We start from the raw sequence: 15,810 nt of genomic DNA on the forward strand, positions 1-15,810 counted from the left end.
TGCGGTGCTTTGGTAATCTTCTGGTCCCTTTGTAATTTCCGTGACTTTTGGCGCAATGCGCAGTTGTTTGGGACCGGAACTTTGCTACAACTGTGCGCGCGCCAATACGGTGCTTACTTATTGAAGATTCCTGAAGCACTGAAGAAGGCCCCCGTGAGCTCCTCTGCACTGACTCTGCAATGAGGGGTAATTACCAGCTTTGGGGCATTTACTTGTGTGAACAACCTAGCGGGGGGGGAGCAGGGATGGGGGACTATAGGGGGTAGGGGTTTTTATTAGCAAGGGGGTTTAGTTCTCCTTAAAGGAAGACCCCCCCCCAAAGATCTGTACCATCACTAGATGCTGTTAGGCCAATGAGTATCTTCTTTTTTCCCCAGCCACCTTTTATATATTTTCTGGACCTTGAAATAGCTTTCCGAGTGCTTATGAAAATGCCTGAAGTAAAAAAAAAATGCCACCGGAAGATGAAAAACATCTGTTTGTCAAAGTGCACTAAGAAGTCATTAATTATTGCTACCTAATGATAAAGTGACTGAGATTGTTGAAATGCTATTGAGATGCTATTATCATTAGGTAGCAATAATTAATGACTTCTTAGAGCACTTTGACAAACAGATGTTTTTCATCCTCCAATAAGAAATAATGAAACCACAACATATCTGAGCCAGACCTGGTTTCAGACATATTTTGGCTTAAGAGCAAGTCAAAGAAAAGAATGAGAAAGAATGGTTGACGCTATGTCAATGTTGTAAATTTTTTTGTAGAAGCAGAAGTTTTATGAACAGACAAAACTGTATAATTTGGGGATATTTTCAAGCTTCAACAATTTTGCCAGCTTTGACAACTGAAATGCCTTACCACATAGACACACTTGCACATATGACCTTGTAGAAACAGTGAGATGTATTCCACCAGGAATGTCACAGGAAATCTATTATGTTAATAAACCAGATGCAATCAAAGCCTGGTTGAATATATTTTCAATCATGCCTTTAAACTATCATAGTTAATACTCATTGGTACTATACTGTTTGAGCTCAGCAGCATTATTTATAATGGGAAACAGCACATGGCTAGAATAATTTCAGTTGCAATCTGTGCTACACTAGTACTTTCTGTCACTGATTGATGAACAAGCCAGAACTGATCGATACTCCCATCAGTGTAGATCTTATCTGCATATTAACACTTCAGCCAGTACAACTTGTTAGGGTTTTGGAAGGAGATTTCTCCAATGAATCAAAGCTAGATGTTGGCTTGCTGCAATGGAAGGGAGAATAATCATGTACAGTCAGAAGACGTGCAGCTGAATTTAGTATGTAACTCTATATGAAAATGCAGAAAATTATATAGGTGTACCTCTACTGGATGCAGACATCTCATTTTATATACACATGGATATACTCTTTTGGTAACCCCATCCACCATGCAGGTCCTATAGAAGTCAACAGTAGCTTTGCTGATCCTATTGGACCTTTATAGACATTTAGAGGTTTTCTGATTTCTTTTCTTGTAATTGTCATAAAAACTTGCATTTTATAGAGCTTTTCATATTTTTTACAGCATTGCATTGCATTGCTGTCCATTTATATTCAGATTACATGGCATTTGTGGTTTTAGAGAAAGGTAGTTTATTTGTGGTTTCAAAATCCTCTAAAACCACTAAAATGAGAATGGTGATAAATAGGCCTCTTAGTGTATGTACTGTACACAAACTCCCCCTTTTTATCATGTCCTGTAGGCCAGGCTCTATTTTTTTACCCACAAGCTCACAATCTTAGAACTGCACAAACTTGAAAAATAGCAGCCTATAAGGTAATTTACAATGACCCTGGGTGAAAAAGCACACCACTTTGTGCCCATTCAAAACACTTGTGTTCAGGGTGTGGCTGTGCTTTGCACCTATCGCTGGATTGGTTCCTTTTGAAGCTTGCACAGCACTATAATGGTCTTCCGGTCACTGCTTCATCCAATTAAAATCCAGCAACAGGGTATAGCAAACCCCCTAAAAACCCAAGTCATCCTGTAGCTATCAGACACTAGAAAAAATATATAAGAGGAGGCACTTTATACATTTACAATATGAATGAAGATTTTCCATTCTCTTTATGTCATTAAATAGGTTACTGTATGTCTTGCTTATGAAACATATCTCAAAAGCTCTACTTGCAAAATAATATTAAAACAAACATTCAAAAAAATTTTAAGATCCAAAATTATGGTAAAATATGCATTTAATACAACAAGTAAAATGGTACATGGTGCAATGGTACATCCCTTGGTGCATGCAGTAATAAATCACCTAACTACAAAAGCCTGTTAAAGATGCAGATCCACCAATTGTGGCCTAATCTGCCCTTTTCTATCACCACTCAATACCTATGCCATAAAAGAGATTTTAACATTTAATCTACAGCAACAAATTTTACTCTTGTGATATCTTTATGTGCCATAAACTGCTGAGCTCACCATTTTTTTCCTTTTGTGCTTCAGTTACGTTTACCTGTCATTGGTAAACAAGTCCCAAGTCAGGGTTATTAAGAGGTAATAATTTGAAGGTAGCCTCAGGGGTTACAATCAAAGCACATAAAGTCAGTAATCATTTTGTAAAGCTGTACAAAATAAATGCTGAAAAAAATAGCTGCTATTATATGCCGGCATCAGTAGTTGTGCATGCATTTTCTATATCTCAGTCAGCTAAATTGCATTTTGTGTGCAGAAAATCTGTGCATTAAGCAGACCCAGATGTTCTTGTACAACATTTACCATCAACCTCAAACTAGGGGAGAAAAATTAGTACAAGTACCATACCATTCTAATGCAAATTCTCTATTCCCTTAGTATCCGCAATCAAGCTGCTTCCTGGCTTTCTACTTACCTTTCTAATCGACCATTCTCTGTCTCTTATGCTAACAAACTCTCTTCTCCAGTTTAATTTATGTGGGGGTGCCTCATGTTTCTGCACTTCACCCTTTCCACTTGTTCTTTCAGTACACTGTATCTTTGGGAGAACTAATTCGTTCATTTGGCTTTTAGAGGGTTATTTAATAAAATCTGAATTTATCTCATTAATTAAATAAAAAAAACACAACTAAACTCCCATACCCGGTTTTACCTTATTTATTGTTAAAAAAAGTTTCCTTTGATCGGTTTGGGTAAAAACTCACTAAAATCAAGAAAAACCCAAATTGTACGTTATTTCTCAAATTGCTTTTTTCCCAAAAAGCCCGAATTTTTTTTTAAAAAAAGTTTAAAATAGTCAGATTTTTGTGCTAATTCCAGAGCAGACCACAGAAACTTCAAAATAAGATAGGGACCTCTGCCATTGACTTATACACAACCATGGCAGGTCTGAGATGGTGGATTTTTGCTACATCGAGCTTTAATGAATCTCAAAGAATTTGAGTTTTGCCCCAAAAAGCCCAACCGGGGTTTAGTAAATAATTTAATATCAATTGTTTGCAGATGATATTGAGATACATTTAAATACTCCACTAACCCTTGGTGTAGGAAAGAAGGGTTTGGGAGTGAGCTGAAAAATTTCTAGGGTACACTATATAGCCGTGGTGGGCTAAAAGGCTGAAGAAGTATTTAAACTAGCCACAGAGGTGAATTAGAGCATTATGTGTAAGCTAGTGGAGATCCCCACTGTTACAAAGGAATCCAACTGTTGCAAAGATAACTATAGATGTAACGACTGAAAAGTAGTAAACTCTGCTGTATGCAAATGCATGGAGCCTTTCAGTTAGATGGGAGAGCTGGTGTTTATTGCATGATATAATTGGTATTTCTGAGACAAGGTAGGATACAACATGTGACTTGGATGAGAAGTAAGATGGCTACACCCTTTATAGAAGGAGCAGAGGGATTTAAAAAGGTAAAGGAGTTGACTTTATGTAAAGACAGAATTAAAGTCACGCACTAAAGAAAGTTAGAAGAATAAAGCCCATGGTTTCACAAGAGGCTTCACAACCGGGTCAAGTTATTATTATTATAAGAAACATCAATTATCCAAGTGACAACTGTGTATTTCAGGTAATTCAGAAACACACTAGGAAAGATGCTATTTAAATTCTGGTAGTAACTAATAATCTCTAGCACTAGCATGGGTGAGCATTTATGGAACAGTGATTATAACATGGTCTCCTTTAAGATTACTTCAATGTTAGTTGAATACAGTAGAGTAGAATAGAGTAGTTGGTAACACCCGCTATTTTGAATAATATATACTGCATGTACCCTTCCTCAGGTACACAGGGGGTCCTTTGAGATTATTTTGCAGAGACAACTGTATAAGGGAGCAGCTAAGACATTATGGGGGTTATTTATGAAAAGTGAAGTTGTATTTTACCCAAAAACTTTTAGTTTTTGAGGGTATTTTTAAGTCAAAATCAATTTTTAAGGTGAAAAAAAACTCAAATGTTTTGAGTTTTTCTAAAAAAAAACCTTGAATTTTTCAAGATTTATTATTTATACCTGGAAATAGCTCAAATCCAAAAATACACCATCTAAAACCTGATGAGGTCATGGAGAAGTAAATGGCAGAGATCCCTTTAACCATTTGAAGATGTCTGTAGCCTTTATGATGTTCAAGTTTTTTTCAGGGGGTTCTGCTTGAAAACTTGATCAATTCAAGGGATTTTATTTTTTTTCCGGCCAAAACTTGATCAATTTGAGTATTCGAGTTTTTCACCCCTTTACACTTATTCAAGTTTTTTACATTTGAGCTTTTTCAAATTGTGAGTTCATTCGAGGTCTAAAAAAAAGTTCAAATTCGCCGCAAATTTGCCGCAAATTCGCGCCTGGCGAATAAATTCGCCCATCACTAGAAGGCATTACTATTAATTAAATAAATAGCATGCTTTAAGACAAATGCCCTCCAATTTGTATTTTATAGTCATATATTTTCTTGACAAGCAACTATCTTGAGAAAAGTGGCCCTGTTTGAACACCATAATATACTATGGTTGGCAAATTACAAATGCTGTTTATAAAATATATTATTATGGTTGGTTGGGAGGAACAGTTATTGCCAAGGCCAAGACAATCACACATAAATATGTTTAAAACAAACAGAGAATCCATCAAACATATAGGAGCTAATTTACAAATCAGATCAAGTTAAAATGAACAAAAAAGTGGTAAAGGTTTTTCTTTACATTTCCATGCCACTGAAATTTGCAATGAATAGTTATCTATGTATGTAATTCTATCTGCATTTGGTTGTGCTCTGTATAGACAGAGTAGGGTATTGGCGGCACATAGTCATTTCCTGGCATACCCAGAGCTTCTCTTTCAGGATCCAAATGCCCTGAGGGATGCAAGGAGCTAGTGAGCCTTGTACATACCCTCTTCTGTGCATCCAAGTTTGGCAAAATCCTTATCTTTTCCTTACATTTACTTGTAACCAACAATACTTCTCCAATCAGCCTCAGTTGTTACTTATCAAGCTATTACTCTTCTGTGCATTCATGTCAAGCTACTGCCTACAATAAAGAGTGTCCCATACTATTGTCAACCCACACGTCCATTCTTGCCAAAATACTAAGTACCTATGGGTTTTGAGTAATTTATTCTAATGAAACCCAGTTGTGTATCTCAATCAATGTCTCTCTTTATGCTACCACTAAAACCAGTATTATATTTCATGAAGTGTAACTTGTCCATCTTGTTCTTTTCAAGTTTGCCCCTGTAACCCCCAGAATCTGTGGATAACTATGCCATTACTCTCACGCCTTCACACCTTTTACCTTCAAATCTATCAAGGTTTAGCTGCTCTTTTAAGGTTAAAGCATCCATTTAGTTTTAATCCAGCCTAAATATATATATTGGATATATCAAAGATTGTTTTTTTTTTCAGTTATTGTGCATGAAGGCAGGCTAAATGTCAATGTTTCTTTTGCACCTCCACACCCTTCACCTTTAAAGATGGTATTACTGTTTAAATTTAACTTTTTAACTAAATTTTAAATTTAACTAAATTTAACGATTGACCAATGACCACAGCACAGTATAAATTACCACCAGAAGGCCACAAAGAAGTTTCAGGGGTTGCTTGTTTAGTAGGGACTAAGGAGGAAATTGACTGCAAAGAAGGTGCTAGGCTCTAAAAACTAAGAGCAAAGTTAAATAAGTAGGATCTCCATAGGAAGTCGATGGACTTGAGAGCCGGAGTTCCCAGACCCACCCAGCTGTTCAATCTAGTTAGTGGCTGAATCAGGATATGGTTCATAAAGCTTTACTAAAAACCAATGTCAACAAGGTGTCAGGGCCAGATGAAAGAGAGCTTACTTCAATTATAGACCAGCCTCTATTTTGGATTTTCTCAGACTTCCTTTCATATGGTATGGTGCCTATGGACTGGAGGAAAGCTGATGTAATTTCCTATAAAAAGACCACACCATACTTTGCAGTAGCGCACTCTGGTATAGTTAATGAATCGCACACTCACAGATTATGGCTAAAAGGTAAATCTTTATTTTAACATCCAATTAGGATCCAGCGTCTGAGGTCTGACACGTTTCGTGTCTATGCACTTCTGAAGGTAGAACAATATTCTATTGCGAAAATGAAAATGTAATATAAGCTTCATCATACTGAAATAAGAAACTTTCTAAATACAATCAATTAAAAATTTTGTAGCATTTCTGAAATAATTAAGTTCATTTTCACAATTCCTCTCTCAGCATCTGTTTCTCCTCCTTCATTCTGGAGTTGGGTATCAGATGAATGACCCAATATATCTTATAGGGGAGCTCCTTTTGCCTAGAAGATGTATTAGAGCTCACTCTATTAAAATCATCAGAAATCCTGTCTCTCTACATGCAGAATTTGTGCAAAGGGCAATTATTTTGCTAGATTTTGTTTGTACTAGAATCAGTTATTTGAGTGAGCGCTAATACATCTGCTAAGAAAGGGAGCCCCCCTTATAAGATATATTGAATCATTCATCTGACACCCAACTGCTGCAAGAAGACTGAATGAAGAGAAAGAGATGCTGAGAGAGGAATAGGGAATATAAACTTGATCATTTCAGAAACAATGCAGAATTTTTAATTGATTGTATTTAGAAAGTTTCTTACTTCAGTATGAGAAAGATTATATTAAATTTTCATTTTGCGATAGTTCCCCTTTAATTACAAAAAGGTTGTCACGTTTACCATTTCATTTATTCACTTAAGGGGTTGAATGTTGAATTGTGAAATGTCAATAAATTTGAGTTTTTTTCACTAAAAACTAAAATCTTGTTTTTTTTATACCCAGATGCTGCAAAAAGCCTGAATCGGAAAATCCTTAATCTCAGACCTGTTGAGGTCCTGTATAAGTCAAAGGGAGAGGAACCTATCACAATTTGAAGTTTTCGTGGTCTGTGCTTGGTTTAGCCCGAAAATCTGACTTTTTCGGAATTTTGGGCAAAAACTCGAAAAACCTGAAAAAATAGAGCAATTCAGGTTTTCGCTTGATTTTATCAAGTTTTTTGGCGATCCGATTAAATTGAGTTTTTTTATTAACAAATAAGCTAAAACTGGGCATGGGAGTTTGGTCGAGGTTTTTAATAAAATATTAAATAAATTTGGATTTGAATAAATAATGTAGGATTACAAAATTTCAATTTTTAAAAATTCCATCTTTAATAAATGGGCCTCCAAAAGTCAAATCTCAACATGGTTTAATTCTATGTTTAGTTGCTAGCTGCATTGTAGTGTGTTCCTAGTAACATTGTTGGGAACCTACCTGAGCGATTGCATCAGCATGTCATAGCGTGTGCTATGATGTTGCATGTTTTAATGTAAAGCTTAAATATGAGTTATGCCAAACTCTTTGTATATTAAAATATCAATAATAAAGGTAAATGTAAATAAAATGCACAGTGGTGCCTCATTACTGTAAGGGTACAAGTTTGTTCTGGGAATCAGCACAATGCTTTGCAGCCTAATGAACCTTTCATCGAGTACTTATAAATGTAATAAAAATTGCTTTACTACAACAATGCCTCTGGCACATTATTTATGGCATAATGCACACCCAACTCTACAATATACCAGCGTCGGAATGGGCCTGCAGGACATAAGGGAAAAACCCGGTGGGTTACAAACTTGAGCATGCATTGATGCCATTCAAGGTTCTTTCATGCAGACATGGCCTTTCCTGCGATAGCACCAACTACTCCAGCTAAGGTGCTCTGATGTCTGCACGTGTTTTTATGGACATTTCATGGTAGCTGGTCTATAAACTTCTGACAAAGCCTTTTCAGTGGATTGGCAATGACACTTATTTCACTCAATCCACAGTGACTTCTCTTTAGTGGGATGTCTTTACAGAGGTTTTGTAAATACATTCTCCCATCCAGCTTCTCAGTCACAGGGAAAGATCTACCAACCCAATAAATGACTTCTACAGAATTGATCAGCATTTAGACTTTTTCCAGTCTAACCTAATAGCAAAATACAGTTTTATCACCACTTATCTCCTAAATCATACAGGCTGGCCAGGAGCTGAGATGCCAAACAAAGATACAACTTAGTATCACAATTGAATTGATCCACTGCTGGAAGAAAAAGCCTATGGTCCTCCTGCAGCTCAATAAAATACAGACTTGCATAGTTCACAAATGCTGGAATGGCATCTAACCTTTATTTATAATCTAGACATTAAATCATTTTTATCAATTAAAAGGCACTTCTTAATTACTAAAAATAAATAAATAAAGCAAATAAGCTTTACTTTATCATTCACTATGAGAATAATGATATGTCTGGAAAGGTTGGAAAATATTTCATATGGATGAATACATTTGAAGATAGATTATTTCTAGAAATGTTCCCTTTTGCTGTTGTGCCTCACTGATGCTGGATAAATATGTTTCACCTTACAAGTGTTTTTTCCCTTTACCTCAAGAAAGGTAACTGTGTCCAGCAACCCCAAAGTTTTACAGAGTATCTGGAATAATTTTACATAATGCAACTTTTTGCCTTTGGCAGCTGTGTATATTGCTTTGGGCAAGGTGAAAATATGCTATGACCAGACTGCAGAATCCTGAGCTACAAACAAGCAGATGAGTGGGGAGAGCTCCCCTTTCCACAAAATTTTATAAAATCTTCCAGCAGAACCAGCCTCTAACTCCCACCCGCCTAAGGTTCAGCTAGGAAGACAGAAAGATTTATTAGAACATAGAGCTTTCCATATTTTGAAATGCATGAAGAAAACGGTGCAAACCGTAAAGCAATTTACACTCTTCTGCTCTGCTAATGAGGAAAGTGTCAATCCCAAATTACTGCAGAATGCAAGAAGATGAACAACATAATCAAGATTCCTTTATTTTTTTAATCTTTAATTAAGAAAAAAAAAAAAAAAAAAAAAAAAAAAATATATATATATATATATATATATATATATATATATATATATATATATATATATATATATATATATATTCGTACTATTGAAGGAGATGCAATACAATAGGTACACAAATACAAATATTTTTTACATAGAAAAAAAACCCCAAAGAAAATACACTTAATAGGAGTTTGTAAGTGAAAGAATGTACCTTATCTGTTTCTGTGTTTTGATCCCAGGCTGACATCTTCCTAATGTGATTTTCTTTTTTCATACAGTATATCTATATCTGACTCTATGTTTACCATATACACTTGTTCACAGGTCATGAAAATCTGCGGTGTCTTCTAATATCCCTATAATATATTTAACTGAGAGTATATTGTTTCATAAATGCACACATTTCAATAAGGCATGGAGTCATGTCCAAGAAACACTCCAATAAAATGAAATGTACAACTTTAACAGTTTTTTACAGTGAGAGCTGAGAAGTTTTAGAATTCATTACATGAAGCAATTGTACTGGTAGATACATTAGCTAGCTTTAAGAAGGGGATAGAAGTCAGAAAATATGGGGTTGCTGAAAATAATAAATGCAAAGTTAATCAATGGACTAGTCCAATTGCCATTCTCCCAAAATCCTCAATTGGAGAGGCTTCAGATGGGGTTTTCACCGAACTAGCAGTAATTTTTCAACTTGAATGAATGGTGCAGAATGGTACAGAAGAAGTATAGTCTACACAGCATAGCATCACAACTGATTTAGCACTGAATAAAGAAACCACCAGTGCTTGGCCTAATCTATTTTGAATTGTTGACCAGCTTCTAGAAGCACCTACAAATCCGTGTTCCATCAAATCTACATTCTGGAATTGAGTAACGGCTAAAAATGATACAGTATATGCTTATTTACACACAAAAAGGAAAAAACATTCTTTAAATATGTCAATATATATGATTAAATATTACAAAATAAATGAGGCGTACCACACTGGCGAAAATATGTACACTCCTGTGCCATCTCAAGCCCCCTTGTGAGTCATAAGTCGTACAGTTGCTTAATGTGTACTACATGCTATAGTGTATTTAAATTAATTAATGCCCCAGCAACAGTATACTAACCATTAGTACATAGTATTAGTAGGAGATTAATTCATTTTATTGGGTAACTGAGGCATAAAACCATACTTCACTATGATTCTTCTCAATGGTCAATGATTTTTGGTTCAGAACCAATTTGTCTGCAATTCTACAAAAAACACACAATTTAAAACAAAAGTTTTACATTATCTGTTTTTCTAATGTTTAGTAATGGTGCCACATATTTTCCTTTTCCCCAGATTGCTGCCATCTTTTCAGTCTTTCCTTTTATGTGATTTTAAAAATCGTAATTTCTGGTTCCCATAGAAATTGAGTTTCCATTCATTGTGTCCTCTCTACTGTTCCCTCCTTCATTAGCTGAATCACTTCATTCCTTTGAATAAGGCACCTCTCTCCCTTCGAATTCTCTGACCTTACTGTTACAGGGAAGAAAAAGAGAGTTTTTTCCCGCTGTCCCACTGGGGTTCTCTGCATGGCAAATTTCACTCTGCAAATCCTTTCAAGCAACACTTTAAAGCAACATCTAACACATCTCCTGTTTTTCAATCTTACTTGGGTTTTCAGAGGCCTCTGGCACAGATTTTTATTACTTCTTAATTCAAATATATTAAAAATCAGTCTTCTTGTATGATTTTTCCCTGACATACAGCAGATACTGAAATTTAACTCTAAAATTCCCGGAATCATCTGTGTTACTTTTGCTGAACGATATTTCCTCCTACCTATTTTTACTTCAGTTAAGTCCCCTATTGAACCTTTTAAAAGGACAAATTTAATTTATAAACAACAAAAAAAACCTCTCAGAATATCAATATTTTATCTTTTATTTATCTTGTTTTTTGGTTTATCAGTTTGAAGCTGTATTTTTCCCTAAACTCTGGGGTGTTCCATCTTTGAGAGGTCTTTAAACACTACATACCACATCAAAGCCCACATGGTGGGGGAGGCATCAGATAGCATAATCCTGCAGACTGTGGTCAAGATAAACCAAAGAGCTCTCAAAATCCCAGCATTTTCCAGAGGTCTCAATACACAAAAGATCATTTATTCATATATATCAACGGCCAAAGATCACTACTCAGCTCACATTAGCTCCTAAGAACACTCAGGTATCTTTAGGGATATACAACTGGATTCATTTCTGCTTAATTATTAAATGTATGTATTTAATTATAAAGTACCACAAGTGTAAGAGGAGCTTTAACTAAACACAAACAAGGGTTCAGTTAATGAATTAAACAGTGAAAAGAAATGGATACACTAAGTGCTAGTAGATTTCAAATCAAAGCTAAAACTAAGGAAAGACTGATGCCTGCAAACTGAAATAAGCTTTATTGCAGTTTAGGTAAAAAAGTAGGCACAACTGTATGTAGGCAAAGAAACCAAAAAAATTGTACACTATTAGGCACATAAGAACTACAGTGATCCTTACAATGAGGGGCAAATTTACTTATGGTTGAATATCGAGGGTTAATTAACCCTCAATATTCGACTGTCGAAGTTAAATCCTTCGAATATCGAAGTCGAAGGATTTACAGAAATTTGTTCGATGGAATGATCGAACAAAAAATTGTTCGATGGAACGATTAAATCCTTAGAATTGTTCGATTCGAAGGGTTTTAATCCATCGATCGAACGATTTTTCTTCAACCAAAAAAAGATAGCAAAGCCTATGGGGACCTTTCCCATAGGCTAACATTGACTTCGGTAGGTTTTAGGTGGCGAACTAGGGGGTCAAAGTTTTTTTAAAGAGACAGTACTTCGACTATCGAATGGTCGAATAGTCGTACGATCTTTAGTTTGAATCGTTCGATTCGAAGTCGAAGTCGAAGGTCAAAGTAGCCTATTTGATGGTCGAAGTAGCCAAAAAAACCATTCCAAATTCAAAGTTTTTTTTATTCTATTCCTTCACTCAAGCTAAGTAAACGGGCCCCTGAGTGTCAAAATTAAAGATGTGGAAAATATTAAAGATGTGAAAAATATACGTCTTTGATTACTCTCCGGAGCTGCTGAAAACTGTTTGGTGCTTTATACACAAAGTAAAAGTTTATACAGTTATAAGACCTCATTTCCAGAATGCTCGGGACCCAGGAACTCTGGATAATGGATCTTTCCATAAAGTGGATTATTACTGAGAAAAAGGAAATCGTTTGTAAGCATTATGACAAAGTGCGCTAACTGCCCTGCACCAGCAAAATCAACAAAGAACATTCTTTTATGCTGCCGATACTGTATGTCAGCTGAACCAATGAGTGCATTCTCAATCCTGTTTTTAAGGCAGAGGATTACTATTTCCTCCAACTGCTGCAGACTGTGTCTGCATTGCTCCCCACAGGTAAATCTAAATTATTCCTTGGTCCCTGTCCATCAGACAATCACATAAGTAAAAAGTACATTTTAAACTCCAGATACATGGTTTTATTATAGTTATTATAGTTTTATTATATCTACAATGAAGTCTAAAGCTGGCCATAGACGCAAAGATAAAGTCATAAAAATCTTCGTTTCATAAGATTTTCGGACTGTGCGTGGATTGTTCCCACATTTTTAGTGCCATGGCGATTGGTCATTTAGTCAATTGGATTAACAATAATATATCTGCATGTTTACGATGGGTGACTGTCACTACTATTTGTCCTATGATTGCTGTCTTTCAATAATGGCCAGAACATTGTCTGATTTGTTCTTTTTACTCGTTTATTTCATCTGAATGGTTAGTGGTAGGTTGGGAGATTGCAACAAATGAGCGTTCGTCAGACATAAGGATATATCTGCATGTCTATTGCCAGCTTTATGCTGCCTACCTACAAATTTATCAGTGTATTCTGGGGAATAAAAAATAGAGTAATGATAGAAATGCTGTATTTTGTATAATAAACATAAACATGAACAGACTGCAAAAGAAGCCTAATAAAACAAATGATTTATGCTTTCAAAGTTGGCTGCAGGGGGTCATCATCTTGTAACTTTGTTAAATGATCTTTGCAAGACTAAGACTGTGCACATGCTCAGTGTGGTCTGGGCTTCTGTTGGGAGTTTAAGCTTGGGGATCTTCATAAATTATCAAAACAGCACAAGTCAAATAATGTCTGCCAGAAGCTGATACAGGTATGGGACCTGTTATCCAGAATGCTGGGGACCTGGGGTTTTCCGGATAATGGATCTTTCCGTAATTTGGGTCTTCATGCCTTAAGTCTACTAGAAAATCATGTAAACATTAAATAAACCCAATAGGCTGGTTTTGCTTCCAATAAGGATTAATCATATCTTAGTTGGGATCAAGTACAAGCTACTGTTTTATTATTACAGAGAAAAAGGAAATCATTTTTAAAAATTTGGATTATTTGGATAAAATGGAGTCTATGGAAGACAGCCTTTCTGTAATTCGGAGCTTTCTGGATATTGGGTTTACGGATAAGGGATCCTATACCTGTACAGCAAGACTGATTAATAATCAGAATATGCAGACTGCACTGGGTCCTGTGTTGTCATGTAATCTAATATGGATTTTATAGTTATTATATTGTTTATTACAAACTTTCTCCAACTCTGCAGACCCAGTGGCTGCAGAAAAATAATCCTTCAATCTGGCTCCATGATGTTTATCCCTGCAGCTGGAGTTGGAAACATTAAAGGGGATGAAAAGTCAAAAATAAAATCCAATATGAATCACTACACAGTCGCCAACTGCTCTACAGGGAAACAAACAAAGCTGCTTGAGTTCTGCACGGCTGGGAAGTAAGGTGGAAGGGGCTCCCCTTGGTATATAAAAGTATGATTGTTTCCCTGCAGAGCAGCTAGGCACCGTCTGAAATTTCCTATCCGCAGCAGTCAGAGCAAGTAAAACGAAGGGGGAATTTCACTGCATACAGTCAGGTTTCTTATAAAAATGCTACACATTTTTTAATTAAAGTATATTGGTGATATGTCTCTTTTTCATTAAAGAAAGTAAAAATGGGTTTTTATTTTTTTTGCCTTTACATGTCCTTTAAGCACAACTTACCTTGCATGTATTCTGTTATTCTCTGTAGATATATGATAATAAATATGAAGCATCATATTTATTGGGTTATGTGAGCTAGTTGCACAAAAAGTTTTAAAAAAATAATGTGTGGTATTTCCATTATGGTAAACACTACAGGACAGTCACTGACAGGCATTCAGGGAGAGTTTAATGTATTGAAGAAATGAGCCAAGATCCTCTTGGACAGGCATTTAAAATTTAGTGCCGGTACAGTACATTACCTGCAACAGAATAATAAGGGACAGCATGGGCAAGCAGGAAGAATTTATATGGGGACACTGTGAAACTAAATCTAACAAGAGCGGATTCATCAACATAAATGCAGCTAAGATTAGGCAAAAAGAGAAAGTTGTGGAAACATTTTAAGTAAGAATAGGAGTGTTGAAATAAATTGAATGAATTATTAATTCCTAAATAAGTCAAGATGCACATAAGAGAGCTTACATAGTGCCATTACAGAGCTCTAGTGTAATTACTAATATTATATATATATATATATATATATATATATATATATATATATATATATATATATATATATATATATATATATATATATATATATATATATATATGCTCCAGATATAACAAACCATACATTGTTTTTGTGATTAAAACAATAGGCAAAATGTATGTTCATCATAAGCCTGTTCTTTGCAGGGCTTAAACAAGAGCAAATTCTACTCCTTTAAATATCTGCTGTATTCGGGTGAATGAAAGTTGATTGACTGGTCATATTCATTCTCACTATACTGTCTCATTTAAAGTTCATAATTGCTGATAAGTGTTCTTTACATTTGTTATTATTTAAATAGATAACATTTTTCATTTTTGAATCATTGGAAATCTGATACATTGAATTAAGAATACAACTATGGTTTCCTCCTACGCTCAAAAAATATTCAGGGATGGTAAAGGAGACCTAAAGCCTAAAAATGACATATTTTATGTTATGAACTTATTTCACCAGCCTAAAGTTTCAGCTTGTCAATAGCAGCAATGATCCAGGACTTCAAACTTATCACAGGGGGTCACCATCTTGGAAAGTGTCTGTGACACTCACATGCTCAGTGGGCTCTGAGCAGCTGTTGAAAAGCTAAGCTTAGGGGTTGTCACAAATTATCAAGCAGAAAATTAGGTTGGATTGTAATATAAACTCATCATTTTATTTTACAGTCTAACCTCATTTTCTGCTTTATCATTTGTGATTATTACATTATAATGCTAATTGCACTGGTTTTGTGCTGGCATGTAGTAAATATCTGTATTAACTACTAATCGCCCTTATATTCTAAGGGGTAGATTTATTAAGGGTCGAAGTGAAAATTAGAATTCAACGTTTTTTC

The sequence above is a fragment of the Xenopus laevis genome, chromosome 4L (genome assembly GCF_017654675.1).
Source record: "Xenopus laevis strain J_2021 chromosome 4L, Xenopus_laevis_v10.1, whole genome shotgun sequence".
Lineage (NCBI taxonomy): Eukaryota > Metazoa > Chordata > Amphibia > Anura > Pipidae > Xenopus > Xenopus laevis.